Genomic DNA, 27014 nt, shown 5'->3' with positions numbered 1-27014 from the left:
TGATAAAGAAGTATATTTATTACTGTGCTATAATTTTTAAATATTTTTTATTGATTTCAGAGAGGAGGGGAAAGGGAGAGAGAGATAGAAACATCAATGATGAGAGAGAGTCATTGATCAGCTGCCTCCTGCACGCCCCACACTGGGGATGGAGTCTGAAACCCAGGCATGTGCCGGGACCGGGTGTGGAACCTTGACCTCCTGGTTCATAGGTTGATGCTCAACCACTGAGCCATGCCATCCAGGCTGTTGTTGTTTTTATTAATCAAGAGTATTTATTATTCATGTGTAGGGACCCATGGCTCATTTGAGAATATCATTCTCTGCTGATATCTCAAAGAGTTCCTACTTAGGATTCTCTTTACACCTGTGTGGGATTATGCTTTCTTTTTTTCCCATACATCACACGTGTCCTGAATGCTTCCCTTAATTACTGAGATCTCAGTGGGACCTTAGAGATCATTGAGCCTAGTTTTTCTCCCTTGCTAAGTTTCACGCAATATTGATGCCTAGATCCCATTCCCAGATAATATGATTGAGTTGGTCTGTGTTGGGTTCTTTAAAAGCTGGCTAGGAGGTGCTTCACTTCCGTGTGGCTTGAGAACCATGGCCTACCCTGATTCCTTCACCCCACAAAATGGAGCACTGTGCCATGCCCCCGGGCTGCCAGGTAGTTAATAACAGACAGTTTTCTCTACTTCAGGATGCTGTTTGCCCTTTTCAGATTTTTTTTTTCTTTTCAAAAATGGTAGGCTGTTTACCAGTTAATGCAGACTTCTGTGATGGTTGCATTCCTCATGGAATATTTAAAATGAAATATTCCAGCTGGAATATTTTAAAGCTTGCCATTTTTGTGCTGTTTTACCATTACCTAATGAGCAGACAGCTTTCTGGAAAAATCTGGAGATCATTCTTTCTTAGTCAGCAGTTCTTGGCTGTGGTGACTATTTATTCCTGGAAATTTGCCCCGCTTCCAATCGCGGGGCAAGAGAGTAGCACGATTTTCAAGAGAGTAGCACGATTTTTTTTAAACTAGCTTGTGATTCTTGATAATGTAATTCTCCCGACCTCCCTACTGAACCTGGTATGTTCCAATGGGAATAAATCTAAAAGGATTCCTTTGTCACATTGATGGCCATGGGTTTGAAGAACCCACATTGGAAGAGCCCTCCAAAAATGAGCCTTTCTTTTCCTGGTACATTGTCAGTGTAATTCTAGCATTTCTGAGGAAAATATGTAAGTACCTCCTGGGCAGAAATGCTGTCCATTTATATGTATTTCATACCTATCATCTAAAATTACTGAGAATGGGGAGAAACCAAGATGGCGGCATAGGTAAGCACCTAAACTGCTGCCTCGCACAACAATTTCAAAACTACAACTAAAAGACAGAACGGACACCATCCAGAACCACAGGAAAGCTGGCTGAGTGGAAATTCTACAACTAGAAGGAAAGATAAAAGCTCACAGAGAATTGGAGGTACGGCAAAGGGTCTTTGTGCGCGCAGAGAGGAAGGGCGGCTGAGAGCCTGGCTGACTTTCTCTGGCGGAAGGGGGAAGGAAGCCCCTGACTGCACTGAACCCCAGTTCTGACTGCACTGAACCCCAGTCCCGGGCGAAACCCCGTGGACCCAGACTCATACAGGGGGAGTCTGGACTGTCAGGTAGAGAGAAAGGCACCCGGAGATTCGGAGACCCGGGGGAGACCCGGGGGAGCCCCAGCAGGTAGGGTTCTGGAGGCGCGCGCGCCAGTGCGCACAAAGGCTGCGGAGGTTGCCACAGGCTTTCCCTAGCAGAAGGGAGTCGGAAGCACCTGACTGCACTGAACCCCAATTCTGACTGCACTGAACCCCAGTTCCAGGCGAGCCCCTGGGGACCCGCACTCTTCCGGGGGGGAATCTGGACTCTCGGGCAGAGACTCGGGAGCCGGGGAAGGCAGAGGTCTGCAGGCGCACGCATGCCAGTGCGCACAAAGGCTGCGGAGGTTGCCACAGGCTTTCCCTAGTGGAAGGGAGTCAGAAGCTCCTGACTGCACTGAGCCCCAGTTCTGACTGCACTGAACCCCAGTTCCAGGTGAGCCCCTGGGGACCCACACTCTTGTGGGAGGAATCTGGACTCTCGGGCGGAGACTCGGGAGCCAGGGAAGGCAGAGGTCTGCAGGCATGCACGCGGGCAAGGGCAAGGCTGACTGGAAGCCAAGACTGTCTGCTCCGCCCTGAGACTCCAACCCATCCAAGCTGAGCACAGAGGCTTTTGCAATTTGGCAAGTCTAATCCTATAAAGCTGTCTGCAGCACCGAACTTCTCCCAGCGTAGACACAGCTGATCCTTACAGCCAACTGGCCTGGAGGTCAATTCCTCCCAGTGATACCAACAACAATCAAGATTTAACTACAACAAGGCTGTACACACAGTCCACAAAGGGGTGCACCAAGAGTGTCCACCTCAGGTGAACTGGGGAGGTGGACCCACTGGGCCATATAGGAAACCTAGCACACAAATCTACCCTACCAACTCAGGGAAGCAGTGAAAATGCGGCGTCAAAGAAACAGATCACAAACTAAAGAAATGGAGGAAAACAAACGACTGGATATAGAATTCAAAACCACGGTTATAAGGCTTTTCAAGAATATCCTAGAAAAGGCCAATAAATATAATGAGACCCTCGAAGATATGAAAAAGGACCAACTAGAAATTAAACATACACTGACTGAAATAAAAAATATTATACAGAGACCCAACAACAGACTAGAGGAGCACAAGAATCAAGTCAAAGAATTGAAATACAAAGAAGCAAAAAACACTCAACCGAAAAAGCAAAAAGCAAAAAAAAATCTAAAAAGTTGAAGATAGTGTAAGAAGCCTCTGGGACAACTTCAAGCGTACCAACATCAGAATTATGGGGGTGCCAGAAGAAGAGAGAGAGCAAGATACTGAAAACCTATTTGAAGAAATAATGACCAAAAACTTACCCCACCTGGTGAAAGAAATAGACTTACAAGTCCAGGAAGCACACAGAACCCCAAACAAAAGGAATCCAAAGAGGACCACACCAAGACACATCATAATTAAAATGCCAAGAGCAAAAGACAAAGAGAGAATATTAAAAGCAGCAAGAGAAAAACAGTGAATTACCTACTAGGGAGCACCCATACGATTGTCAGCTGATTTCTCAACAGAAACTATGCAGGCCAGACGGGAGTGGCAAGAAATTTTCAAAGTGATGAATAGCAAGAACCTACAACCAAGATTACTCTACCCAGCAAAGCTATCATTCAGAATTGAAGGGCAGATAAAGAGCTTCACAGATAAGAAAAAGCTAAAGGAGTTCATCACCACCAAACCAGTATTATATGAAATGCTGAAAGGTATTCTTAAAGAAGAGGAAGAAGAAAAAAGTAAAGATAAAAATTATGAACAACAAATACATATCTATCAACAAGTGAACCTAAAAATCAAGTGAATTAAAAACCTGAGGAACAGAATAATCTGGTGAATATAATAGAATCAGGGGCATAGAAAGGGAGTGGACTGATAATTCTCAGGGGGAAAGGGGTATGGGGGGTTCATGAAGAGACTGGACAAAAATCATACACCCATGGATGAGGACAGTGGGGAGGAGGAGGTAAGGGCAGATGGTGGGGTGGGAACTGGGTGGAGGGGAGCTATGGGGGGAAAAAGGAGAAACAATTGTAATAATCTGAATAAAGATTTATTTTAAAAAATAAAAATAAAATTACTGAGAATGAGTCAAATTAAATAATCATGCCTCTTCTACCCAAGCTAATAGATTTCTTGCCGTGGTTTATCTGATTATGAGTTCTGATTAACTTTGATCTTATTGGATTTTTAAAATAATATGTTGTATTATATTCACAGAGATTATTCATTATTAATGTAGTAAGTAAAAGGCAGATATGTAGTGCAGGTATTTAAGCTTAAAAAGATTAGCTGACTCAAGCTAACGAAAGTTCTTAAATTAGCAGCAGGTTTTCTGATTTAACATTGATTTATCTTGGACAGCAGCTTTCTTTTATTTTCTTTTTCCTTCTGCGTTTTTTGAAGTGAATTTTGTTACAGCTATTTTGAAAACTATGTGACTGTATATATTAAATCTAAAATAAATTATTTTTTTACTTTTCCTATAATTCTATCCGGCTATTAGGGTGGAAAATAAATTTCACCTGCAGCAGGTCAGGATACTTGGGGGGTCAAAAATGTCAGAGAGAAAACGGCTTGGCCTGTAGAACCAGGTGGATAAGAAAAGGGAATTCTTGCCAAGCCCTCTCACCAGCCCAGTGCAGAACCAGCACAGAGACCTGTCAAGTAAATTGCCTTCCCAAGGAAGCGCTGTGTGTCTCTACTGGGCTGTCTTCATTTTCCTAGGAAATATAATCGCAAAATTTTGTAGAGTGAAATTCTTTTACCAGGTTACCACTGAAGAGCTCTATCCACTATCTCTTTATAGGATAACAACATTAATTATATAAGGTTCATTATTACATATATTCAGTGGATTGTACTTTGAACCACTCTATATCTATATCTAGGTCCATACCTGTCACAGGATGGGGATTTTTTTTAAAAAGTGATTACGGAGTTCAGAAAACCATTTTTTAAATAAAAGCTATGCTTAACCTTATAAATAATGATGGGTATTTTAATGTATATTTTAATAATTGATTTTGAAAAGAAGAGGTTTGATGGAGCAAAGAGTTAAGCTGTAAAAAATATACCATAAAACTACAAGAAGAAAACATGGATTTTTTATAATCTCAGAACCAATCAGGAAGACCACCTTTCTAAGTGTCACACAAACTCAGATACCACACACAAAGAAAATACAGTTGAGTACAAAATCACTTTTTAAATTACATGCCAAATATCATATGTATATATATATATGTGTATATATATATATATGTACACACACACACATATATATATATGTATATATATATATATATATATATATATATATATTTAGAGAGAAGAAGGGAGAGGGAGAGAGAGAGAAACATCAATATGAGAGCAGAACATCAATTGTCTGCCTCCTGCACGCCCCTACTGAGGATGGAGCCCACAATCCAGACATATGCCCTGACCAGGAATTGAACCAGCAACCTTTTGGTGCCCAGGATGACACCCAGCCAACCTAGCCACAGCAGCCAGGGAAAAATATCTCCTTTTAATTAAAACAAAAGACAACAACCTGGGGGAAATTTTGTAATGTATAGAAGACATAGGGCTGCTTTCCAAAATATATAGAGCTTCTATATAAATCAATATAAAAAATCAGCAATCTGCCGGAACCGATTTGGCTCAGTGGATAGAGCGTCGGCCTGCGGACTGAAGGTTCCCGGGTTCGATTCCAGTCAAGGGCATGTACCTTGGTTGCGGGCACATCCCCAGTGGGGGGTGTGCAGGAGGCAGCTGATCGATGTATCTCTCTCATCGATCTTTCTAGCTATCTATCCTCTCCCTTTCCTCTCTGTAAAAAATCAATAAAATATATTTAAAAAAATCAGCAATCTAATAGCAAAAACATGTGGGGAAGGAATATGAAGTTCACAGAAAAGGAAATACAAATGGCTCTTAAACATATGAAAAATGCTCAGTCTAATGCATTGTAAGATATGCAAATTAAAAGTATGAGTTCAATTTTTCACCTATCGATGGGCATAGGTGAAAAGTTAAGCCAACATGTTGTGCTCAGCATGAGAGAACAAGCACTCACACATTGCTAATGGAGATATATATTACTACCATCACCATAGCAATGTTTGGAAATAGCAAAATTAAAATGAGCATATTCTTTGAGCTAACAATTCAAATTCTAGAGCTTTTTTCTACGCAAATCTTGCAAATGGTAAGATGACGTATGTGCAAAGTTATTCTTGGCAGCATTTTGAAACAAAGGCTTGGAGACAACCTAAATAGCAATTAATAGGAGAACTGCTTAAGTACATACTCTGTACTATTTTGTTATTATAATATATCCATAGTAAGGACTAATTTGCAACTGTTAAAAAAGAATGAGGTATCTCCGAAATATACCAATATGGAAAGAACTCCAAGCATTTGTTAAGTAAAAAAAAGACAACGTGCAAAACAGTGTCTATAGCCTGGTAATATTTGGGAGAAAAGAAAAAAAATATATATATATTTATTAATGCATAGACTATCTCTGGAAGTATACCTAGTAAACTAAGGGAACTGTGACGCTGGGTAGGAGATTTACTTTTCAAAACCAGAAAACTCTTATCTATCAATCGGTCAATTAATTATATAGTTAAGAACTGTGAAGGGTCTGTGATTTTATCCCACTTGCAATCTAATAAATTAGCTTGCCATAGTTTCAGGGGTGCTGGCAGGAAACATGAGACTCCTGGGTCAGAGACAAAGGACTTTATTACTTATAGCACAGCAAGCAGTAAGAGCATTAGCATGTATTTGTTTATCTTGTGCGCGCGCCCCCCCCCCCCCCCATCTCCCATGATACCCACACAAGCAGTGAGTTACATTACAGGAGAGGAACTCTAAGCTTAGGGAATCTAAATCTTTTAAAATGGGCAGTAGGAAGGCTGGCCTTTTACTCTGGAGGGAAACATTATCTCTTTTGTCCAATGCTGTTCACTACACAAAAATCCTTGAAAGATAGTATGGGATAATAAATGGCAGTTAATACCTGACTCAGAAAGGACTCATGGAAAATTGTCGCTCTCTTATTTATTTATCTGTAAATACACACACACACACACACACACACACACACACACACACACACACAAGGTTTGAAGGTTAATAGTAACTCCTGATACTTTGAGGCTTTCAGCTAAGTTGTTTGGAACATGAACTCATTGGTCATTAGATGATTAGGCCTAGGTCTGAAGTCACCTAACTCTGCCTAGATCAAAGGTCTTTATGGCCACAACCTCCACTCTGGCACCCAGTCCACTATCTGCCAGGGCAAGTGATTAGTCAGGAGGGGCCCCAAGAGAGTGAGAACATGAACGAACCCGCACAATTCATTCTCCACTACTGTAACTAGCACCAGTAGTTGCCACGTTGGGCACTTGTAGTGCTCTCAGGTTAGGGAACTAGACCCATATTCTCTTTAGCCCTGGAATGAGCTTTACTTTTATTTGGCTTCATTTAGTTCAGTTTCACACTGAAATCAATTTTAGGCCTGCGCTTGGCAAGTGTGAATTGAAAATGGGCTGGGGTGAGGGGTTTCTTGGCTTTGGCACCTGGATAACAAAGTTCCTCAGGAACAAGCTTCCATTCATCATAGGAACACACTGGATTCTGTCTTACAGTTCAGGGTGGGCCAGAGGAGCCCCGGTGGGTCTGTGGGGGGATGAATGAGCATCCTGTTAGAAAGGTGCTGAGCCGCTCCCGAATCACCTTGAATGCCCTCTTTCTGCAGCAGCAGCAATGGAGCATGTTTATTAGAGTATAATATATACATATAAAAATATATAAATCTTCATTGGGCTGCCCAATGAATTTTCATAAAGTGAATACACTTATGTAACCAGCACCCCTATTAAGAAACAGAATCATACCTAAATCCTAGAAGCCCCTTCTTGTCACTGACACGCTCTCCCAAGGAAACTGTCTGATTAGTTCTGCCTGGTTTTGAATGTTATATGAATGCCATTGAATAGTATACACTCTTCTATCTGGCTTCTTTTGCCACAGTTATATTTGTGAAAGTCATCATTATTGTCCGTAGTGTTGTGTTTGGCTAGAATTTGTTCATTGTCATTGCTGCATTGCCGTGATTGCCAGCCAGGGGTCATTTTGCCCCTCAGGGGACATTTGGTAATGTCTAGAGACTTTTCTGGTTGCCACAAGGAGGTGGGGGGGAAGTTGCTGCTAATCATCCTACAATTCACAAGACCGCCCTCCCCACCCCCATGCAGAGGCTGAGAAACCCTGCTGTATAGTAGTATTCCATTGTGTGAATATCTCACCATTTATTTACTCACATATTCCTTAGACCCTCAACTTAATGTTGGCATTTGGTAGCATTACACAGCTCAGCCGTGGCTTTGAAATTCTTGAATCCATGCTTACCCACAGTCTCATGAAAATAACGAAACTAGAAAACCAGGGGTGTTTTTACATTTAAGATAAGTGTTAGAGGTAAAATGCATTATTGTGTATAGCTGTGGTCATAGACAAAAATTATATATTTTAGAACCACTACAAGAATTTGAAGAGGTTCTGAATGAGAGAATGAAATGGGCTAACTCAAGGTTTTCATCAAAGAATAAATACATGAAGGACTATTCTTAAAAACAGCTTGATTGAAGCATAATTTGCATATTATAAAATTGACCCAATTTAACTGTACAATTCAAAGGTTCCTAGTAAATTTAGAGTTGTGCAACTATCACCAAAATCTAATTTTAGAACATTTCCACCACACCCAAAAGACTCCTTGTGCAGTCAGTCCTGTTTCTATCCCAAGTCCCAAGAAACGAGCAGTTTACTTTCTATCTCTAAATATTTTTCTTTCCTGGATGTTTCTACAAATGGAATCACAAAATATCATAAAAGTGAGGATGATCTTTTGTGACTGGCTTCTTTCAGTAGCATGATATTTTTAAGGTTCATCCATGTTGTAGTAGGTATCATTACTTCTTTCTTCTTTATAGCTGAGTACTATTCCATTGTATGGATCACTCACATTTTGTTCATCCATTCACAAGCTGATGGATATTTACATTGTTTCCTGTTTGGAGCTGTTATGAAAAATGAACATGGGGGATTTGAAGCACACCTAGGTAAATGGCAAACACAGTAGGCTTTTGAAGAAGGGATGTGATTCTGGATCTATCTCATTTTCAAGGATAGTTTGAGTCATTTAAAAAAATAGGAAAGGGAAAAGACTAGAGAGTGACATAGGCATATTAGACTTACAGGGAAAGGACACGTCTGATAGTTACCCATCCGGATCCTCGCACTTCTGAAGGCATTTTATAACCAAGAAGGCTAAGCTCCAGGGTAGCAAAGCTCTGCCTTGAAGGGGAGAATAGTAGATTATTGTTTGGTTGCACTAAGAGAAGTCGTTAAACGTGCTGCATGTTAGTAATCTTGTGATAAAATAATTAGTAACTCAAAAAGGACAGACCATGCAAGAACAGACACATGTGGGACCAATACATCCATTTACTAAAGGAAGATGTAGAGAAAGGGCACTCAGGTAGAAGTCAGGGCTCTCCCCTCATAGGATGGGGAAGATCGAATGCAGGAGTAGCAGGAAAGTACACACTCTTTAAAGCATAAGGCCTTCTAGGCAAATGTAAGGGCTACTGTTACTAAACAAAGTAAGGTCCTGAGGCCTCTCCTATGGAAATTGGACACTGAGAGCCAAAGGAGTTAGTTACCTAGAGGCAGAATTGCCTCCACAGGAAGTGAACTTGTGCCAAATACTGATGGAAGGGGATGCCCCAAAAGCAGTGAACCCCAGATTCAACCTTTTTCAACTTTTAGTAAGGATGTTCAAAGAGTGGGAACCTATTCTTTAGCCACGTGGGACCATGGGGCTTCATGGAATGAAAGTTTTCCATTTTATTAGATCAGAATAATGATGTTGTAGGTGTGGGTGTGAGGAGCTGGGGGAGAATGGAGAGGGTCAACATACTTTATACTGACTGTCCTTTCCTCCCCTTCTCACTTCTTTATTCTAAGGGATAACCTTTTTATATAATTTAAAAAATAAAAAACCTAAATCTCTTTTTTTTTTTTTTGCAATAGAATCAGCAAGATAAAGGAATTTTAACAATACGAAAAGATATTCTTTTCAAGGGTTTCATTGTATAGTATTACATGTATAACATATTATCAGTAGGCAAAAACGAAGCTGAACTGTTTTAAAAACTAACAAATAATTCTTCTATTATGATGTTTTTGTTTTTGTGAGTTTTGTTTAGTTTTTTCATTTTACTGAAAAGGAAACTAAACCATACCAGAAGGTCAAGCCCACATTGTGGGCAACCCTTTCAGTGCTTTCCAAGCTTATCTAGCTGCTGCCTCCCCCCTTCCCTTCCCCACAGAAAACCATATTATATCAAGGGACAGTCTGAAAAACACAATCCATGAAATGTTGATACGGACAAATTTCTTCATTTATGGTTACCTCCTTATTCCCATTATGGACTGACCTCTCATACCAGTCGGATTGGTTATTCTAGATGAGAAACTGAGCGGCACTTCATTCCTGTTCAACAAACCATCAGATCTGTATAGTGCCTCCGTGAGGCGGCTTGGCTCTATCACTGGTCATAACTAACATGGCATCTGGCACAACTCACCAGCCCACATTGCTGCACCTGAATGAATTATTCGTCATAAAATCTTATCTTCAACATTTGAATTGCCTAGTCTTAGTTGCAGAAATAGTTTTTGATGTTAGTGTGTGTGTCTTCAGACTTTATCTGGCACTCTGGTGGCCACAAAACATGAATTATATGTAAATAACAGCAAATATCAAAGTATAGTATTGGAAAATGTAAATGACACCCATGTTTTTGAAACCATATTTTTGTCATGTCAATTCAGAGAAATTCAAATTTACATTTCTATCCAAGTTCAACAAATGTCCTATACAAAAAAGGGAGGGAGGGAGAGAGGGAAGGAGGGAAAGAAAGAGAGGAAGGAAGGGAGGGAGGAAGGAAGAGAGAGAGAGAGAGAGAGAGAGAGAGAGAGAGAGAGAGAGAGAGAGAGAGAGAGAGAGAGAAGAGAGAAAGAGGGAGAGAAAGGGGAGAGTTAGTTGGGTGAGAGGGGAAGGGAGGGGAAACCGGATCCAGGTTTCCATTTTGATAGTCATGTCCATAAATGATCTGTTTGCTTACGGTTTACTAGGTTAGCTCTTCCTGTGGGTCTACATAGAAGAGCAAAGCATAACGCGCCCCCCCACCCCCCGCCCCAGTCTTGCTGGCACAAGTCAACAAAGCGACAGCTTGTTAGGTGGCTGCACAGGATCCAGTTGGCATGGCCTTGAGGCTTATTTTTCCAGTTGAGCCAAGAAGACTTTTTTTTTTGGCAGATTTAATAACTAACATTCAAACAAGACATTTTTATAATGTACACTCTGAGAGGACTTCCTAGGCCATAAAACCACCTAAGTCAATGGGAGTTGTTCTCCATTCTTGAGTTAGAGTTTTAAGATTAAGTCCTTAAGATGGAAAGCACATGTATAATAGTCACACACAGAGTCTTTGTGGTTGAGAAAAGTTATGAAGCACAGCATTTAAAAGATGTTTGAAAAAGAAAGAAAATACTCACTAAAAACAGGCACGAAATGATAAAGAATAGTCCCACCATCAATGTCAAGCCATCTGCATCAAATGAAGCTGTTTCCAACAGTGTAGAATCAGAAGATATACAGAACACTAAAATGGGGAGGCTGCAATGCCCCCCCCCCTTCTTTAGCCTCCTCTACAGAGGTAAGGAGAACTGGGTACTGTCATAAAGAGGAGCACAGAGGGAATCATCATCAGATTGAGAGGTTTGGAGGGAGAGCTGAGCCAATTGGCAGTGCCGGGAGTCAAGGTGAGGCTTGTGGTTTTGAGCCCTGAGGTGCAGTTTGTACTTACCCATAGATCCTGGGCCCAGAACCACGTGACTTCCACAATGTGAGCCTTGTGCGTGGCTGAGGGTATGTGCCTATGTTCATCCTGTTTCCATCACCTGACAAGAACCAAACAGAGCTCGGTGGTGTGCCAGGTTGCTCCAGGACCACCCTGCATACTGTGGTCAGAAATAGTTTGTCTTCATGTAGATTCATGAAGGTTTAAACTCATGGTTCGAGAATCAGGTTCACTAATAGCTGTTTTGAGCTTCTTCCGGTTAAATCAGAGGAAATGTCTTGCATATACTACATGGTATATGAAAAGGTAGAGAATTGATATGCCACCTGCACAACCATTTTTTAATCTATTTATAGTTGCTTTGTGTCAATACACGTTGACTACAAAATGCAGCAAGATAAAGTTGCACGGTGATTGCGGTGCATGATCAATGAAGATTGAAACCAGACTGACAGGTTAATTCTGTTAAAAAAAAAAAAAAAAATCCTGCCCTAGCTGGTTTGGCTCAGTGGATAGAGTGTTGGCCTGCGGACTGAAGGGTCCCAGGTTCGATTCTGGCCAAGGGCACATGGCCAGGTTGCGGCCTCGATCCCCCCTAGTAGGGGGCGTGTGGGAGGCAGCCAATCAATGATTCTCTCTCATTGATGTTTCTATCTCTCTATCCCTCTCCCTTTCTCTCTGAAATCAATAAAAAATTAATAAAATGAAAAAAGACTTTAAATTTTAAACAGAATTTTAGTCTTGCCCAGCAGAACCTAGAGTTTTTACTTGACTAGATAGATAATGGTGTGAAAGCAGCTGAGGAGTATGTGACTAAATGTAGACCATGTTGTCATTCCAGCTGTAGTTCAAAGGTAAGCCATGTTTCCCAGGCTCTCCTCCCAGCCTTCTGATGCCTCGTGAAGTCCTCAGGAAAAAGGTCCTGTTCATGGTGACATGTCAAACACACAGTCAGCTAACTCAGGATTCGCCCTGTCTTTGAACACTATAAATTATTTGCTTGCCGGTTTTTGAGTTTTAGACTAATGGAATCATACAGTATGTACGCCTTTCATGTCTGGCCTCTTTCTACATTGTGTAAGACCTCTTCTTGTTGTGTGTTGCGGTAATTTGTTTATTCTCATTGCTGAGTCATATTCCTTTGTGTAGAGACACCATGATTACCAGACTACTGTTGAATGACAGTTGGGTGTCTTTCAATAATTATAACAGTCCCATGAGGTAGGTGGCATTATTTTGTCCATTTTGTGGGTGAGCAAACTGAGGCTTTGTGCAGCTTTAGAATTCATTTACCTCAAGTCACACAGGTCATTGTGGTCTAGCCAGGCTTTGAGCCCAAGTAGCCTGCCTCGAGGGCTCCTGCTCTCCACCCTCACTCTATTATGACTCAGTGCCTGACTGAGCTTTTTGATCTGTTTCTGCCTTTCTTCTATCCCTTTAAAGGATTCCATTGTGAGGCTGTGGGAGCTGGACCATGAGACAAGCATCTCTGTCACCAGCTGTATATGGACTCGTCCCTCCCCCTAGCTTTGTTCCTAGGTCAGGTTTACTGTGCTTGGAGTAAGGGCTCTGCCAGGTGGTCCCCTTAGTTCACCTGACATGTCTGAATCCCTGGAAAATCCTGCGTAGGCTTAAGCGGGGCCTCCCATTTCAAAAGCACGTTTAAAAGCTAAATTGACTTTTGAGAGGAGAGTTTAACACGTGATTTTGTTAGTACAACTTTGGCTTTAACTGGGGAGGTGCTACTTTTGTCACGTGGAACATGAAGACCCCTGAAGACTATTTGGAGTTTAACTTTTTTATTTTTCCTATACTGAGGAATTCTTTTCCCTATATTGGAGCCTTCCCGGGCTGTCTGTAAGAAAAGAAATACATGCTGTTTTTTAGAAAATGTTCACAAATGCAGTTTTCTGTCTGTTGCTTCCTGAAAGCCGTTCAAGTAGAGGCTACAGATTAACACGAAAAAGAAATCAATTTCCTAGCCATGTGTCAGCAACCCAATACCAGGAAGTCGAGGGAGGTCAGTTCTGGCCTCTCCTGATGGAAGTGGAGGGGCATGAGGATGTGGAAGGAGGGCCGCCCATCCCCAACCCCTTATCTGAGGGAATGAGTGTCCGCCCCTGCATGTTTCCCTGAGCGTCTTAGAACAGCGCAGAAGTCTGGGGGTCTCTGTTATGAGGACAAGAGAGAGTATCGAGGAGGCTACGTCTCCTCTCAGAGGCAGAGATGCCCTCCACCGCAAGGCAAGTCATACACTTTGTTTCCTGCTCTGGAAAACAAGAAGCCTTCAAATCTGAATGGAAGACTTTTATTTTTTAAATGACAAAGTTGGTTGTGTACATATGGGCAGAGAGGTTAAAACTGTTTTTTTCAAAAGGCATTTTAGAAAAGTTAAATGTGCAGGCTGCCCGCTGTAGAACTTCATCCCTATTTTCCAGACACTCTTTCCACTGTGGAATCTGTGAGACTTGCCAGCCAGGAGAGTGGCAGTTTTCCAACAAAAAGGCTATTTTACTCATTGGTCGATAGAGGGGGAGGGTGCAGCTAGCCATGTCGGAATGTCTGTGTTCAGACTTCTTTGACTCTGAAATTGCCTTCTCTTCCCCCCAACATCTTCATGTGGTCTTCCTGCCCCACCACGCACCCCTGGCCACCCCCACGCCCCGATTCTGTACTCCATCTCAGCCACCCCCTCGCCAGTGAACCTGCTCACCACTGGTTTCAAGGGAACGTGTGAAAGCTGCATGTTCTTAATTTAGGGTATTAGGTCTTGCTGGGAAAATCACCTAAACTTTGAAGAGTTATTATGTCTGAAATTTTAGAACTGGTTGTAAAACTTTAGTCTCTTGAGATGACACCTAAAGGCATTTCTTTGAAAGGAATTTCTGAAGGGAGAATTTTTTCAATGGGGTATAAAAAAGAATGAGTTGCAGAGATCAACATCTTCAGTGTTCCAATGGCTTATGTGTATAATAAATGTGAGGCGAGGCCTTATTTTCTGAGTTTTGGGTCAGGAAAAAAATAGGATCCTGTGGGGTCAGAGGAAGAAGCTAAGTCTGTCTGTGGTTGTGAAAATTAGCCAAAGCGCCACAACAATATGTAAATCACTCCTTCATGAATAAGGAGATAAGTACAGAGGAGAGTCCAACTAAAGGGACTGTGGGTGAAACAGTTTGCTCTGGATGGTACATGGGATTTGTGTGATGGGTTCATGGACTTTAAAGCCAAAAAAGGGCAGAAGGTAAAGCTGAAAAGGGACATCATGGCCCCAAACATGAGGTCTGTGGACTTTACAGAAGCCACATGGAGTTTAAGCAGGTGGCAAAGGGGGGAATGGCCCTCTGGGAGAGAGACAAGGGGAGTCCAGTGTGAAGGCTGTCACAGAAGTGCTCATGAGCGATTAGCTAACTAGCAATAGTGGGATGGTTTGAGAGGTATTTCTTAGCTAAAATTGACAGGACTTGGTGATAGATTGACTTTACTTTTTAAATGAGGGAGGGGCAGTAGGATGACGCCTATTTTAGATAATGGAGAGAAGTATGAGCCATTGCAAGTGGTGAGGAATATTGGAAGAGGAGCAAGGGCTGATGGCAAGGTGAATTCTGTCCTGATCATGCTGATTTTCAGGGGCTCTGGGGGACCATATGTGCGAGGCATTTGGATAGCTGAAGATAAAGATTTGGCAACCCACAACATATCAATGGTAGGCAAAGCCTTGGGAGCAGATGAGAGTCACTAGGGTGTGTTCAGGGGGAAAGCAGAAGGAGGCTAGAGGATGAACTATGAGAACACTGACATCTAAAGGCACTGTTTTAATACTTTACATGCAATTAATTTATTTAATCTGTTTGAACCTATGGTGGGCATAGAAGTCATACTGCAAGGAATTAGAGTTTTCTACTTTCAATAATAATGACGAGTCTCGAGAAAGGTGTTAATCTGGCTCTTTCACAAATGCCTTTTACGTTGCTCCTCACACAGGGGTAGAAGCCTCTCTGGGTCCACTTTTGATTGAATGGGTCGCTGTGCCTGCTCATCCCATTTTCATTTCCTGACTTCTCCTGATTGAATCACCAAAATATTACACATAGAAGGAGGTCTTTGAACTGGGCAGGAATGCCCACACAAAAGTGCTATGAATCTGTTTATTCCAGAGTATGAGGGGTTTAGTGCCCTTTCTTGCTTTAGGAATATGCCCCAGTGTGCACAGAATGTAGGCAGCATAGCAGATAAATTTTAATTTGGTTGTGCTTGAACAGAAAATAAGCAATGTTCGCATGTGCCAGCTTTTTGATGTAAACATTTCAGAATGGTGATTTCAGACTCTTCCAAGCTGAAGGACTCTTCGTTCACGATGCTATACATGTTAGTTGGCTCTCTTTGGATCATTTATGTCATATTTGTGAGGGGAAAAGCAATGGGATAATTCATGTGAGGATGTGCTCAGAGAATACTAGTATGTGGCTCATTAGCTCATTCAAGCAGTGTCCAGTTTAAAATATAACCGATGACTTGAATTTCAGCACTAATTGAAATGCATTGGGTCACATCAGCTTAATTGATTCTCAAAAAAATATGGGGAACTCATTAAAAACTATAATCACAAATTGTTATACATAGTTCCTTGATGCAGATTTCAGAGAATAGCTTACAAATGCACTTGTGAATGGGAGCTCTGTTGATTTTAATGATCGGACTGCTTCAGCCGTGTTCTGTAGTGGATCTGTGAGAAGACTTGGGATGCAGCAGGTCTCACTTTAAGAAGACTTCAGCACATAACACAAAGGTGCCTGTAAACGAAGTTGGGAATATGCCGAGTACTGATACTAAAGCATATGTGCTGATAAGGACCAGAGGTTGTTTAAGGATATTCTAGGAATTAGGACTTTATTCTATAGTTAATAGGAAGCCACTGAAAGTTGTGAATATAAAAGTAATCTGATTGTCAATGGGAAGAAGTGATAAAACTGGAAATCATTGATGGAGTTCTGAGCCAAGGGAGAGATAACATTTGACAGATGCTTTACAATCTAGAGCAGACTCAGAAGGAGCAGAGTTCATGGGGAACTGTGCTCAGGAATCAGGACAGGGGGAAATGTACCTACAGCTGCAGAGGGCAGTGCGGCCAGAAGGAGACCCCAAACCATGGGTAAGAACACAAGCAAAGGCCAGAGCTTAGAAGCTGTTCATTAGCATCAGAAGAGTCCGAGGAGCGAAATGTAGCTGTACGTGCTTTCGTGGTTTCAGTTACCACAGTCTGAAAATTCCCTGACTGGGAACTGAGCCGTGACCTCCTGGCTCATTGGTTGACACTCAACCACTGAGTCACACCAACTGAGCAATTCATACATTTTTTAATTGAACACAGTTCTGAGTGGTGTGTTGAAATCTCCCACCATCCTGCTCCACAGCACGGACCCTAGAGGACCCAATCCCAGGAAGAGAGGGGTTTCTTTATTTTCCTTGGCAAACACTGGAACGATGTGTGCAAACTATCTGAATTTGCCATCCACGGTTTTTCAACTATTTGCATGTTTTTCAGAAGCTTTGAAAAACAAGTAAATACTATAAAAGATTTTAATAAGCAAAGCCATGTGGAAATTTTAAAGATACCTTAACTATGTCCCTCCCTTGTACTTTTTGGTTGTCATTTTTTCACAGCATTCAAATTCTTGTCCATGTGACATCAGTCTGTGGTTTATTTTGTAGTGGTGACTTCCATAAGTCAAACCAACTTAAATTATTTTCTTATTTACAGTTTTAGCCTATTTAATAAATCTTTCTGTGGTAGGAATGGGTGAAAATGCTCATTTTTAGTCTTAAAGAAATTTTACATCCATCCTAAAACTTTTTTCATGAAATCACATTTAATTTATAAATTCCAGATTTGGGTCATTTCTGTATTATCCAATAACTGTTTTTGACAAACTATTTAATTTGCTCTTTTCAGAAATTTGCCAACTCATTTGTCTCAATTCTCACAACTGGTATTTTGTTACTGGCTACTTGATATAGTTATTTCCCTTATAACTCAAGAGTAGTTTAGCCAAAGTATATCCCTGAAGCTGGCAATTTTTAGGGAGGTGTGGTTAGCATAACTTTTAACCGAAGTGACACTTCTTCAACATTGGGAGATGGGAAAAGGAATAACCACAGGACTGGAGTTGAACCTTAAATATCCAGTGGGTAGTGATTGAATTAAAGTTGAGTCAGGTGCCCATCCTGCTGCTTGGCTGTTTACAGATTTTACTAAGATCGTTAGGACACTTTCTCTAAGAGGTTCCTATGCGGTGACTCCAGCTGACTCAGACTAGCTTCCTAAATAGAATACATGGGAGAGCGAACAGAGGTTCCCAGGCATGATATCTACTTCCAAAAGCCACAATAGCTTCTCCACAGGCCATTTTTCTCTGCATGAAATAGCTACATGCCAAACAACAACCACTGTGATCAGGTGACAGGGCTGTACTTGAAAGGTTGTTCGCTAGCATTTCCTGTACCCCATGATGTAATATAGAGGGACTAGTAGTCTCAAAGACTTATTCTCAAGATATCAGGGTTAATAGTTTTTTAATTTGTTGGTATAGTCTGGTTATTGTTCTGCTGGTTGTAATGTACCTCACGACTTGCTTATGTTCACACCTCTGTTACCCTTTGAGCATCAAACCTTTTGGCCTCACTTTTCTGGTTGAGAAATTCTTCATATTTAAAAAATATATTTATTTCCAAGTTTATATAGAAAAATGAGACTACAGAGAGAAGAAAAATAATTGTCTTATACATATCTTTGTAGCCTTATAAATACATATCTTTGTACATATAAACACATATATTTAAAAAATGGAATTAACATTAATTTGTTACCTGTTTTCTCATTGGGGTCTATATCATGATATATTTTTAGGTCAATAAATATAGATGTGCATATTTATCATATGGGTGTGCCATAGTCTATTTAATTGATGGGCATTTTGATTGGTATAGCTTAGTAACTTGGAAAATGAACTAGAGATACATAATGAGATCTTTTAAATAGTTTATAACTTTTAATGCTCAATTATTTCACTTAGGGTTATACACCCAAGGAAATACACTGAAAGGAAAGAAATAAAAAGAAAGATTGATCATTGTAAGCTACTCAAGTTAATGAAAATGGGTAATGATTTTTGGTTTACATTTTTATACATTTTTTACATTTTTATTTTGGTTTACATGTCATATACGTGATTTCATTCAGTCCACAATGAAGGAAGCTGTGATGCAAGTCACCAGCTGGGGGTGGAGACCAGGAGCTTTGCCCAGGCAGGAGTAAGACCAGCACTTAAGTCAGGAACCCTGGCTCCATGTCCTGCACCTTCCAAGTGTGGGACTTCAGCCAGTAGTGTTCGGATCTGTAAATGGGTCACAATGCCCGGCCTCCTTAGCTCCCAGGTTTTGAGCAACAGGCAAGATAATGCATGTGAAAGTGGAGCTTCTACTAAGAGACTGAGAGAGCAATTATTGAAGTTGCTGCTTTCTGAAAATGAATCTTTCAGTGAATCTTCAGACTGCACACCGAGGCCATGGAGGTTTAGAACACTTTTAATCAGCAAGAGAGCAATAAAATAACAGTCCAACAGCAGTAAGGGCCAAGTTCAAAGGGGATAGAGTGGAGTTTTAAGTAAGGAGGAGGATTTGTTTGCACTGCATAGGAGCCAGGAGAGTGTAAATTCAAATCTATTTGTTCATTTTTTATCGAAGACATTATGCACATGTAAAAAAAAGACAAACTTGGAGCATTGGGAGACTCATAGCCTGACACATGGTTTCCGGCTTCCAGTTTCCTCATTTTCATAATACTGCTCACTGTGACATATGCTCACATTTGGCATTTGGCTCTGGGGATGCCCCACCCCTCTGTGAAATCATCTGAAGTTTTTTCTCCATGTCGATTTTTTTCTAGTCATGCAAAATCAAGTCCAGGGTGTCTACCCTGACTAGGCCTCCCCCATCCTGAGTTCCAGAAGCTCCTCCAGCTCTCCCCCTGTCTGCATCACACATGGGGAAGGGGTGGACCTGGCCGAGAAACACTGCCACCCTGGGCTGTGTGCTGAGGTCCCAACTCTAATGGCTCTTGAGGCTCCCCTGGGGGAAAGGCCATCTGAGAACTGGTCACGAAGGGTTATGATTGAGACAGCAGGAGGGCAGTAAGTTTGGGGTAGAATGAGGAAGCTTCAAACTAGTGCATCTGAGATGCACATACATACTGGCTGGGCTTTGGGCCAAAGATAATGATAATCCGGCTGGTCCGGCATGGCTCAGTGGTTGAGCGCCAACCTATGAACCAGGAGGTTTGATTCCCGATCAGGGCATACGCAGGAGTCAGTTGATCAATAATTCTGTCTCATCATTGATGTTTCTATCTCTCTCTCCCTCTCCCTTCCTCTCTGAAATCAATAAATCTATTTAAAAAAAGATAATGATAATTGGAGTAGCAGCAACAACAATGTGTGTGTGTGTGTGTGTGTGTGTGTGAATTGTCACCCATACCAAATGCTATCCTATACATTGTCTGATTGATCATGAGCCCCACCTCCCCAAACTTGCCTTAGAGTGGACCCAAATTCCTACAACACTTCTAAATCTGAGCAACTTAGACCTCAAACTACCATGATTCTCTAGAGTAGGTTGAATGCTGCCTGAATCCCATCAGATTCAACATCTTACTGTGTGTCTTATATTTTCTTTGATGCTTTATATAGAAGATCATTTCACTTCATCCTAACAGCAACCCTGTGAGGAAACTATTCTTAGCCCTGTCGATGTAAGAAACATCAAACCTGTAAAAAAATTTATGACTTTTTTTTTAGCTAAACTGATAATAATTGTCAGGAAGCTAAATCTCAACAGATTGAGAAAATGCTCCAGAGAATGGCAGTTTTACAGCTTATTTTATACATTAAAATCAAAGGAGGAGACAAAAGGAGGTTGCATGAAATTCATTGGTGGTAGATTAGGGAGGCAGGAGAAAGAAAAGCAGGCAAATCTCTGAGATTGGATAAAAAGTAAAATGGAGAGACACATATACTTCTTTTACATTGGTGGGTGTAGAATAGTTAACAGTGAGCATTTACAGCACATACCGATGGTATTCAAGGAACAAGATAACAATGAGGAGTTTGCTCTGGTGAGGTGAGTGTGCCTGAGCAATGTGTGTGTGTGTGGTGGGGGGGATTACTCTGACATTTTATTGTTGTTGTTAATCCTCACCAGAGGATATTTTTTCCATTGATTTTTAGAGAAAGTGGAAGGGAGGGAAGGAGAGAGAGAGAGAGAGAGAAACATGGATATGAGAGAGACACATGGATCAGTTGCCTCCCACCCTGCACAAGCCCCCTGGGGCCAGGGATGGAACCTGTAAACCAGGAACATGCCCTTGACCGGCATTTGAACCCACAACCTTTGGTTGTGTGGACCATCGCTCTTAACTACTGAGCAACACCAGCCAGGGCTACTCTGACATTTCAAAGGTATGTCATCTTAGATGCAAAAAGACATTAGACAGGTTGACCTTTGTCAAGGAACCTCCGGGCTTAGGATGTAACCTGCCATGACTCACTTCTAATTAGAAATTTTTATGTTCAGACCATCCTACATGGTTACTTTTGGTCTCTGAGTTTGTAGGGCCCAAAATGCAAGCCTCCCCTGAGCTTGTCCCAGTTAGCATGTGGCCCCTTTTTCATCCACAGCCCCATTTTACAGAGCAGGAAACAAGAGGTTCAGCAATCTAATCTAATAAAGAGGGAATATGCAAATTGACTGTCACACTGCAACAAAGATGGAGGCGCCCACAGTGGAGGCGGGGTTTCCGTAACACAAGATGGCTGCACCCACAGCAGAAGCCGAGTTCCCATAATGAGCCTTAATGAGCAATCAGCAGGGACCTGAGGCTGTGTGGCACTGGGCCGGGGCAGGGGACCTGAGGCTGTACCCCCCTGCCCGGTGGGGCTTGACAGGGGACCTCAGGCCACGCCCCTTGCCCAGCAGGGCTTGATGGGGGACCTGAGGCTGTGCCCCCCGCCCGGCGGGGCTTGATGGGGGTGGGGCCAGACGGGTCTGGATCTTGCCCCATGGGGGTGGGGCCGGCAGGGTCTGGGTCTGGCACGATTTCGAGGTGTGCGTGGGTGGGCGGGGACTTGACTCTGGGTCCGGCGGTGTGCCCCAACTCTGACAGGAGGAAGATTTTCATATACATTTTACTAATTTTTCATCTCTGACATTTCTATTATAGAGAAAGGGCAAATAGCAATATTAAAATATTTCCTCTAATTAATTCCTTTTTAATGTGCACAAATTTCATGCACCAGGCCACTAGTTTATAATAATAAAAGCATAATATGCTAATTAGACCGGACAGTTGAACGTCCTTCCAGACGAAGCCGCGGCGGCAGGGGCCGAGGCAGAGGTGGTTAGGGGTGATCAGGCAGGCAGGCACAGTGGTTAGGGGTGATCAGGCAGGCAGGCAAGTGGTTAGGAGCCAGCGGTCCCAGATTGTGAGAGGGTGCAGGCCAGGCTGAGGGACCTCCCTTCCTCCCCCCACCATCCCCTGCATGAATGTCGTGCACCGGGCCTCTAGTGTTAAATATTTGCCCAGGGCCACAGAGTAAGTAGGCTGCAAAGCAGATTTTAAACTCAGGTTTGCTTGACTACAAAGCTCATACTCATCCTGCTGCTATGCATTTGAAGGGCATTTTCCTGGGCCAGTGAGCTGGAAGAAGGTAGGAATTTTTGCAAAATTGTTCTTACGGACATGGAATGGGAGTATACCATCAACTTTGTGGTTTCTGGGCCACTTCCCACTAAGTAACACTGTTAGACAAGGTGCCAGGGATGTCTGTGTGCTGTTTCTACACTCAGGGTGGCAAGGATTTTCTTTACCATGTGTTTTGTTTTCCATGGAGAAATCCTTTTTCTGACAGCCACTTTCCTCCCAAAGCTTAGAATACCATATGCTCTTCAGAAGGAAGTACAGTTTTCAGCAAAGAAAAGTTTTCAGCTGTCCGGTCCCTTTGCAGTTTAAATATCATTCAAAACATCTGCTTCTGTTTTATTTGTTTGCCTATTGAAGAAAATCAGGGGTAAATTTGAGATAAAATATCTTCCTAAACCAAAAAAGCCCCATACTTGGACATCTGAAAAAACTTTGCTTGTTTAAACATTACAAGAATGACAGAAAAGGTGTACAAATACCCACGATTAAGATTCTGCTAATAGCCCTGGTCGGTGTGGCTCAGTTGGTTGGACATCGTCCAGCGTACCAAAAGGTTGTAGGTTTGATTCCCGGTCAAGCACATGCCTGGGTTGTGAGTGTAGGTTGGGGCACATGCGGGAGGCAACCAGTTGATGTTTCTCTCTCTCTCTTCCCCTTCCTCTTTCTCACTCTAAAAATCAATAAAAACATCTTCTCGGGTGAGGATAAAATAAAATAAAAGATTCAGCTAATATAAACCCAAAAGTTCAGAGATTAACTATTAAACACTTTTAGAGTAGTTCTTTCTGAGGATTTCTGAACTGTTTTTGAAAACCAAGCAGTTGGTTGGGAGGCAATTTAACAAGATCATAGCAAAGTTTCCACAGAAGACCAAGAAAGCCTGGAGTTTTTTCTGGACCTCTCTCTATAGGGAGAAGAAACATCCATAGGGAGAAGAAACAGCCGAGAGAGAGAGAGAGAGAGAGAGAGAGAGAGAGAGAGAGAGAGAGAGAGAGAGAGAGAGAGAGAGAGGAAATGTCTGTGGACAAATTAAGCTCTGATGGGCATTCATGTGTACAGGTGGGCAGTAGTCCCTTAAGTTCAATATGCTGTGACTGGGATCAGAGCCCTTTTCCATAAAGGCAATAGTGCTGAACAATATAATTCCACCATCTGAATCTTATTATATATTTTCTGGCTTGCCTACTTTTTTAAATGGCTCTCTGTGGTTTTGTTTTTGCATGTGGCAAAATTTTCATATAATGAAATATCCATCTTGTGTGTACATTCAGCAAGAATGTGTGAGTTCCAGCAAGAGTGCAAACACCTGTGTACAAACCCTTGTCAAGACATACAACATTGTCACCCCGAAGCAACGGCTGTTCTGAGTTAGTACACTAGTTTTCCTTATTTGGGGACTTCATATAAATGGAATCACATGTAGTTCTTTTGTGTGTAAGACTTCTTTGACTCAGCATAATGTTTTAATTTATCATTCACATCGCATGTATCAGTAGTCCATTCCTTTTTATTGCCGAGTAGTGTTCTGTTATAAAAGTATTATACAGTTTGGGCTTTTTGTAAGTTTTTTGTGTGTTTTTTATTTTGACTGGATTTTGTTTTTGTTATCTGTTTTTCCTGTTGATGGATACTTGGTTATTTCCCATTTTTATCCAAATAAAGTTGCTGAGAATATACTTGTACAAGTCTTTTTTCAAGATACAGGTTTTCATTTCTCTTGCGCAAATATCTATGACATTGCTGAGTCATAGGGCTGGTAGATATTTCATTTGATAAGAAACGGCCAGGTTTTTTCTGAGATGGTGGGCCATTTTACACCTCCACTGTCAACAGCTGAGAACACTTGCTGCCATTAGATGGTAGCAGTCACATCTCATTTGGGTTTGAATTTGCATTTAATTTGCATGACTAATAACACTGAGTGCTTCTTCCTGTGCTACTGACCATTTGCGCATCTTCCCTTGAGAAGTGATTGTTCAGATCTTTTGCCCATTTTTAAAGATGGGGTTGTCTTTATATTATTGAGTTGCAGGTGTTTCTCTATCTCCATATAGTATACAGATATATGTATGAGACCCTCCCCCTCCTCCAGGGAGTGAGGTCCCAGTTGCTTATCTTCTTAACTGTATTTGCCCCCAAAATGATGCCAGGGACTCTGCTTTGTTTAGTACAGTACCATATTCCCAGTGCCTATAGTTGTAGCTTCGAGGCCGAAAGCTTTTCAGAAAGAAAGGGTTTATTGAGCCATATGCTAGCCAGAAAAAGGACCAGGTCCCGGGACATACTGTCTAACCAGCGGTCGCCAACTGGTGGTCCGTGAGGTCCAAAAGGTTGGCGACCGCTGGAAACCAGCAGAAGCAGGGCTAGGTGGAGAAGAAGAGCATGCCCTCTGTCCTGGAGCTGACAGGCTCTTTTATACACTGGGTTTGGGGACGAAAGATGTAAATTGTTTTGAAAGAATTGACATTGGTTGCGGGAGGGTGGGAAAAGGTGAAGTGGGGGCAGTTCTGGGGTAGATGCATAGTCCCTAAGGAAGAAATCGTTCCTACTTTGGGATTGGTTGTGGGAAAGTTCATACATAAACAGGATGTGGTGGCACCTGGCAATTGGCCTTTTTAAAAAACTTTTATTTTTGTGTTTTGTTAATCCTCACCTAAGGATATTTTTCCATTGATTTTTAGAGAGTGGAAAGGTTGCCTCCCGCACATGCCCTGACCAGGGCCCGGGATCGAACTGCAGCTGAGGTACTTGAGTAGATTCAAACCTGGGACTCTTCAGTCCTTGGGCTAACGCTCTAGCCACTGAGCCAAACTGGCTAGGGTAGTTGGCCTGATTTTTAGATAGCATCCTGGAAGTTGATTCAAAATTTCAACATATAATCAGGAATGTGAGCAGTCTTTTGTTGATTTGGCTTGAGGCTCTTAACTGATTAATCTCTTACTTCTTCCTCCCACCCTCTGACCTGCTATAATTTAGCTTAGGACATCTTGGAATTTTTCCTTCTTAGAGCTCATTTACATAAAAATCTATTGAAAGAATCAGTAAATGAACAGGTGAACTGACTTTTGGGCCTGATATCCAGACTCAATGTTCTTGAATTTAATGATAGTGATTAACAAGGAAATAGAGAAAAAGACATTAATGTCCTTAAGCTATAAAGTACACTTGGCACAGAAGACTCAGACACCTTCAGGGGATTTGCTCACCAGGGGAAATACTGCTAGAATGTCTCATGGACTAGACTAATTTGTCCCCATTTATGAACCCACACGTGAAAGCCACTGCTGTCTGACCTGCTGCATTCTGGACTATATCCCGCCTCTTCCACATCCTGGGTTCTCACCAGGCTTACTTGATGGGTGATCCGAGCATTTAGCTGGGGAGGGTTTCAGACAACCCAGCTTATCCCAGCTTTCAACATCTTCCTCCTGGCTCCCTCTGACTGTTCATTCCCTGGCTGACTGGCTCCTTTGCTGGGGGCTCTGTGCCTCACCAGCAGGCCTGCCCCCACTGGTTGCACTGCCCAAGGCCAGCAGGGGGCTCCTTCCCTTTGGTCTTGAAGCGATTTTCCTGGTCCTTGTCCAGCTGGCTCCCATCTTTCCTGTTAGGGGTATACACTGAGTTGTCAGCAGCAGCATCCACATTTATAGAGGACGCTGCCAGTAAGGGCATGTTCACATCCTTTATCTCATACTAGAGGCCCGGTGCACAAAATTCGTGCACAGGGGTGTGTGTCCCTCAGCCCAGCCTGCACCCTCTCCAATATGGGACCCCTCAAGGGATGTCCGACTGCCCGTTTAGGCCCGATCCCAGTAGGATCCGGCCTAAACGGGCAGTCGGACATCCCTTTCACAATCCAGACTGCTGGCTCCCAACTACTTGCCTGCCTGCCTTCCTGATTGCCCCTAACCGCTTCTGCCTGCCAGCCTGATCACCCCTAACCACTCCCCTGCCAGCCAGATTGATGCCTAACTGCCCTCCCCTGCAGGCCTGGTTACCCCTAACTGCCCTCCCCTGAAGGCCTAGTCACCCCTAACTGCCCTCCCCTGCAGGCCTGGTCACCCCTAACTGCCCTCCCCTGCAGGCCCAATCACCCACAACTGCCCTCCCTTGCAGGCCTGGTCCCTCCCAACTGCCCTCCCCTGCTGGCCATCTTGTCGTAGCCATCTTGTGTGTTGAAGTGATGGTCAATTTGCATATTACTCTTTTATTAGATAGGATAGCCTCCAAATCGTCCTACTTGTATCCCCCTTTGATTTTCCCCAAGGAGGTGGCATAAAGAAAGAGGTGATTTAATTTGCTGCAGAATTTAATAGTTGCCCTTATGTGGCCCAGAGTTTTCTAAGCTTCTCTGGGTCTTGCTCAAAGAATATTGGTGCTTTTTTAGCTCTGATGGGTGTACATGTGTGGTGTTTAAAAGGCTCCATAGATTTTCATAGTTAAGCATCTTGGATTACATGTCATAAGAAATTCAATTCCACACCAAAATTACATGTGGGTAGTTCCCAACCTTTTTACTTAACCACCCCACCATCTTTGGATCCCATCATTTAAATTTTTTTTCACCAAAAAACTGCACATTTTATGTATTTTTTTCAATCCTCACCCGAGGATATGTTTTTCATTGATTCTAGAGAAAGAGGAAGGAAAAGGGGGAGAGGG

General features: G+C 42.3%; 1 protein-coding gene across 1 annotated transcript in view; it reads left to right on the top strand.

Moving 5' to 3' along the window:
* PAPSS2 (3'-phosphoadenosine 5'-phosphosulfate synthase 2) overlaps nucleotides 1-27014 on the top strand; it is a 75053-nt gene that overhangs the window by 13796 nt on the left and 34243 nt on the right. The gene's annotated exons all lie outside the window — the stretch shown is intronic.

This window comes from Plecotus auritus, assembly GCF_963455305.1.
Source record: "Plecotus auritus genome assembly, chromosome: 9".
Taxonomy (NCBI): domain Eukaryota; kingdom Metazoa; phylum Chordata; class Mammalia; order Chiroptera; family Vespertilionidae; genus Plecotus; species Plecotus auritus.
Note: the sequence above shows the minus strand (reverse complement) of the source record. Positions and strands in the feature narration are given on the sequence as shown.